At 47.3% G+C, this 6,089-nt stretch overlaps 1 long non-coding RNA gene across 1 annotated transcript; it reads left to right on the plus strand.

Annotated features, from left to right (window-relative positions):
- The first annotated feature begins 276 nt into the window (after positions 1 to 276).
- LOC112074634 (uncharacterized) lies at positions 277 to 1,463 on the plus strand. Its single transcript, XR_002894795.2, has 4 exons — positions 277 to 357; positions 711 to 830; positions 1,206 to 1,258; positions 1,384 to 1,463. It is a non-coding gene; the product is annotated as an uncharacterized lncRNA (long non-coding RNA).
- The last annotated feature ends 4,626 nt before the right edge of the window (positions 1,464 to 6,089 follow it).

The following is a 6,089-nucleotide window of genomic DNA, read 5'->3' on the forward strand; positions in this document are numbered from 1 at the left end:
GTATTAACTCCAATGGCTAACCAGAGATAGATTCTATTTAGATGGGTCATTAACTCCCAATGGTACCGAAGATAGATTATATTTTGATGGGTCATACACTCTCAATGGCTAACAGAGATACATTCTATTTTGATGGGTCATTACAATCCCATGTAACCAGAGATAGATTCTATTTTGATGGGTCTTCCTCCCATGGCTAACCAGATACATTCTATTTTGATGGGTCATGTGTGAATGAGTCTGTACAGCAGATTGACATGCTGTACCTGTCGTTTCCTTCACTAGACAAACACGTCTCATGATGGCAGGATCCTGTTAAAGACAGTCACCTTTGACAAGATCAAGAAGCACAAGAAGGTAAGGACTGACACAGAAGAGGACAGGCCACCCCTCAGAGCCCGGTTCTTCTCTAGGTTCCCGGTTCTTCTCTAGCGAGTTTTGCCACTGTGCTTTTGCCTCTGCGTTGCTTGCTCTTTGTGGTTTTAGACTGGGTTTCTGTAAAGCACTTTGTGACATCGGCTGATGTGAAAAGGGCTTTAAAAAAAAACATTTGATTGATTGATGTATTGGTGCAAGCTCTGGGATCATGCATGAGTCTGAGACGAATGAGTGCAATGAAGAAGTTCCATCAACACCATGTCCATCGGGCTCGACCTCGGCAGCACATTYACTAACACAATGTCCATTCTCCTGTTCCCTCCCATGTCCAGTACCACGGCTGTGTCCTGCTCAAAATCGTGGACTTTTATCGGGAAGTTCTCCAGAGACAAGACAGAAATTATCCTGACCTTGRGGGCCTGCTGGATGAAGTGAAGGAATGCGTTCACCCAGTAAGTGTCTCAAACATTAKAACTGCCTCCCAAATGGCACCCTATTCCCTACATAGTGCACTACTTTTGACCAGGGTCCATAGGGCTCTGGTAAAAAATAATGCACTATATATGAAATAGGGTGCCATTTTTGGGACACTTCCTATGTGAATGCGTGAACCATGTTCACATGGAGACTCAAACACAGACAGGATTTCCTGTGGCCCTTTTTGTGTTTCAGTGATTCTGTTACACTGCACTAGAACCCAGCTAATGTCTGTAGAGAAGACTCTCACACTAATCTGTCAAAGCAATGTGTGACAAACAGCTGACAAAAGTACAGGTAAGCTTTTAAAATAGATATGATTGTTTGATTGTCTGATTGATTGATTGCAGAGAAAGATCTGTGAAAAGCTGTACAGGAAGCTGCTGGGAAACCAGTGAACGAGGTAACAACAGCGACAATCAAAGACACAGAAAACATACACAATGCATAAACCAACCGAGGGACACGTCGAGCAGAGGTAAATGATACGACAACTAAACATTTCTACTTACTGTGTTTATTTTCCAGTCTAAGATAGAGGAAGACTTGGAGCTGCTGACGAAGGATGTAGCATTTCAGCTGCAGAGACTGAAGGCGCAGTAAAAAGGTGGGGTTCCACGTTACTCTTCATCCATAGTGATCACATGAAGGCAGCCAGTAAAAGGTGGGGTTCCACGTTAACTCTTCATCCATAGTGATCACATGAGGGGCAGTAAAAAGGTGGGTTCCACGTTAACCTCTTCATCCATAGTGATCACATGAAGGCGCCAGTAAAAGGTGGTGGCCACGTTAACCTCTTCATCACATAGTGATCGCACATCAATACCACTCCAGATAGGTTACAGAACGTCACTGTGTGTTACAGCTAGGCTGTGCAAGCATGTGTCATTGACTGGCTTAATAGCTTGTTCTTAGGTTCCTCAATCAATCATTTATTTTAGAAAGCACTTTTTCTTTAATCAGAAGTACTGTTGTCACAAAGGGCTCTACAGTTACCCAGCCCTAAACCTAAAAGAGCTCTACTAGTTACCGCCTAAACCAAAGGCTCTAAGTTACACAGCCTAAACCCATAGAGCTCTACAGTTACCCAGCTAAACTAAAAGATCTACAGTTACAGCTAAAACCTGTAGGAGTAAATAGATATAATAGGACAGACTATATGTATAAAAATGGCTGAACTTAAAAATAGATACGTAATGAAGGGAGAAACATGGTGCTGCTGACTGAACTAATGAAAGGGAGAGAACTATGGGTCTGCTGACCTGACACTAATGATAAAGGAGATGCATAGTCGCTGCTTCTAAAATGGAAGGCCTATAGGGTAGAGTCTGCTTGATTCCAATGGGGGCAAACAAAACAAGAGTACTTGAATTAATGCTGACACACTAAGGGATGGAGGGACCATTGGGTCCAGACTGCTTATGAAGACATTATAGGACAAGAATCTTGTGATTCAATAAGAGGAAGCTGAACAGGGAGTACATTGGAAAGTTATGGAGGGAAGTGAGAATTATGCTGACAATCTAAAAGATAGGGGTCCAGCCAGCATTATATTATGAAAGATATTGGGTGTTAATTAGGGCATGAACCGTAGGAGCCTTGAACTAAAAGATAATGATGGGTGAAGACTTAAGAATGAAGGTATTTGCATAGGTGATGGAATATATAAATGTGTGTATAATAGAGTAGCTGAGTTATGAAGAAGGGGGTGTTCACGGTGGGGGTGTTCACGGTGTTGTGTTGCGGGGTGTGTTCCGGGGACCATGCGCGTGGGCTTGCAAGTTTGTAATAAAGGCAATTGAATTGAATTTTACAAGTTCTGACATAAGCGTTGTATTTGAAATGATTTTCCATACAAACTAAAGGCTCTACAGTTACAGCCTAAAAGAAAGAGCTCTACAGTTACGCAGCTAAACGACAAAGAGTCTATAGTTACCAGCCTAAAAGCAAAGAGTCTCTACAGTTCCAGCCAACCGCAAAGAGCTCATCAGTTACCAGTCAAACAAGAGCTCTATAGTTCCGCAGTCTAACTAAGGGCTTACGTTTCCAGCTACTACCCATAAGAGTCTACCGTTACAGAGCCAAACCCAAAGAGCTTCTATATGTTACTCCAGCCTAATTCCCAAAGAGTCTCAGTTACCACAGCTATACCAAAGCGCTCTATTTCTAAATAGTTATCTTCAGTAAACAAAGGCTCTATAGGTTTACTTTTTTTTTGTTTTTCCGTTCATAAAATTTATTTAGAGCTCTACGTTACTTAGCTAATCCTAAAAGTAGCTCTATATAGTTAGCTAGTTTTTTAAGATTAGAGTTAGCTGAAACTTCCATTAGGAGGGCTTCCAGTTTAATCAGCATAACCCCAAGAGCTCTAGCAGTTACCATCCCTATCGCCTACATATGCACTACCTATGGCCTGGCAAATTGGCTCCCCAGTGCCTTAGCCAGGTAAAAGTGCTCTGCTGTGGCTGTACACTTACTGAATTCCCAAGGAAGTGTCGACTTCACGTCGAGGCGGCTTTCTTCCCGTTCGGGTGGCGTCCGTGGTCGTCGTCAGCCTACTTAGCTGCCACTTGACTCTTATTTCTCCCGCTCCCTTATGTGTTTTATTTGTTACTGTGTGTAGGTGATTTGTTAATCAGGGTAGCTTTATTGTCAGGCAGCCCGTACGCTTTTTCGTGCGGGATTGTTTTTTGTATCTATTGGATTTCGGGAAGTGGTATAGATGTATTGTGCTGGTTTTTGTCGTCCGTAGTTTGGACATTTGTATTTGAACTCGTAAGGTCCGTATTTGGCATTTGTTTGCGTATTGTGGCATTAAAAAGGCAGTATTGAGCTCTGTTGTTCCTGCGATCTGACTTCGCACCCCCGACATGCCACAGAGCGTTACAGAATCGCACAACTAATGGAGTCATGCAGGAGCAGCAGCCACCCTCTCCCATCCATGGAAGGACGTGGTTCTCACAAAACCACGGTCTCCATAGGATTGGCTGCATGGACAATGATGAGAGAATTAGGACCGTTGGGAGAGGAGTGGGGCTCTCTCTTCCCTATAGAGATATATATAAGGATATCATCCCGGTCAGGGCTCCGTTACGCTTCCGCGGGGATTATGATGGAACGGGGCGGGGTGTCAGGGGTTCCTTACTCCAACTGGAGCTATAACTGGCCACGTTCCCCCACTCCTCGGGAGCGGAGAGGTGAGTGTCCTGCGTCTCGCTACGGGTCGTGCTCTGGAGTGGGCAACGCGTCTGGAATGGCCGGACTTAGCGAGGACACTACCCAGAGTTTCACCCGTCGTTTTCGTGCGTGGTTTGACCACCCAGAGGGCCGGCGGCGGGTGAGAGACTATTTCATCTCAGGAGGAGAAGAGGAGCGAGGATTACGCGCTGGAGTTCGGACCTTGGCCCGGGATAGGGTGGAACGAAGGGCTTATTGACATACGTGTAAGTCTCCGGGAGGACGTCGGCAGGGAGTAGCGTGTCGGGACACGCTCTTTCGTTGATGAGCTTATTGACATGTCATCGCTGGATATCCTGCTGGCTGCCCTGCGGCGTTCGGAGAGGGTCTGTAGTACACCAGACGGTCCATCGATGGGAGTTGGAGGGGCCGCGCTAGGGGTTATCGGAGGAGGAGGTCAGGCCTCCCGCACCAGCTTGTGGTCGGAGAGGAACAGGCCAGATGGTGCTGGGGGGTCTGTCTGGGAGTCAGATCGGCAGGCGAACACTTCTCGATCACCAGGTGAGTCAGACCAACTCCACTAGAACCCTGTTGGTCACATGTTTGTTCATTTTTTTCCTTTATTTTTTCTCCCTCTTCCCAGCTAAGGGACATAGTCGATTCAGGTGCAGCTGGAAATTTAGGATCGGGACTCCGCCCGTAGTTGGGCGTCTCGCTTGTGCGATAGATTTCTCCTTTCCGTGCCTCCCTAAGATAGCCGGACATTAGGGTCGGGGTGGTCAGGAGGCAATCAGTTCGCCTGGACATGGTGACGCAGGGGAATATAGGGAACGTATCAGTCTCTATATTTTGATTCGCCTGCGTTTCCAGTGGTGACTGGTATGTCCTGGTTGGCCGGACAACCCAATTTATCGTGGAGCAGGGGTTCTCCAGGGGTGGTCCAGGAGGAGTGTTCTGGAAGGTGTCTGGGAGTTTCCATTGGTGCACGTCGGTGGAGTTCCAGACAAGGGTTCCCGCGTGCGCATTCCCCCCGAGGTATGCCATTTGGGCAATCGCTTCTGTAAAGAGAAAGCAGGACGAAATGTACACCCATCGATCGGGAAGGGATTGTGCGATAGATCTCGGTTTAACGCTGCGCTTCCCAGAGTCACGTGTACCCTTTGTCCCCAGGGAGCGTTGGCTATGGAGACATATGTCGCGGAGTTCTGGGACAGGGGTACATTCGGCCCTCCATCTCACCCGTCTCCTCGGTTTCTTTTTTGTGAAGAAAAAGGAGGGAGGTTTTGCGTCCGTGTATGATTATAGAGGTCTAAATGCCATCAGTGGGGTTTAGTTACCCACTACCTCTCATCGCTTCGGCGGTGGAATCATTTCACGGAGCGCAGTTCTTTACAAACTGCGACTCAGGGCGCGTACTAGTCTGGTGCATATGGAAAGGAGACGAGTTGGAACGCATTTCAGTCACATCGGCCACTATGAGTTACGGCGTCATCGTATGGTTAAAGAATGCTCCAGCCGTTTTCAATCCTTTGTAGAACGAGATTCTCAGGGACCTGCACGGGCAGGGGGTGGTTGTGTGTATATCGATGACATTCTGATCTACTCAGCTACTCCGCCGCGCATGTATCTCTGGTGCACAAGTGCTTGGCAGACTGCTGGGCATGACCTATACGTTAAGGCTGAGAAGTGGTGTTTCTCCAAACAAGCTCCTGTTCGGTATGCGCTCAGAGTAAGGCTCCTAGGCACCTTCCTAGAGGGAAGTTGCAACCCTCCCCGTTCCAACAACGGCCATGGTCTCATCTGTCCGTAGACTTCCTGACGTCTTTCCCGTCTCAGGGAAAACATACGTGTTTGGTAATTGTGGATCGGTTTTCTAAGTCCTGCCGTCTCCTCTCGTTGCCCGGTATCCTACTGCCTACAGACTGCGGAGGCGTTATTCACCACAGTCTTCGGCACTACGGGGTGCCGGAGGAAATCGTTTTGATCGGGGCCCGCCATTTACGTCCGATATAGGGAGGGGTTCATGGAGCTGTCTGGGGGTCAGGTCAGCCTAGTTC

This window comes from Salvelinus sp. IW2-2015, unplaced genomic scaffold (assembly GCF_002910315.2).
Source record: "Salvelinus sp. IW2-2015 unplaced genomic scaffold, ASM291031v2 Un_scaffold2731, whole genome shotgun sequence".
In the NCBI taxonomy this organism is placed as follows: domain Eukaryota; kingdom Metazoa; phylum Chordata; class Actinopteri; order Salmoniformes; family Salmonidae; genus Salvelinus; species Salvelinus sp. IW2-2015.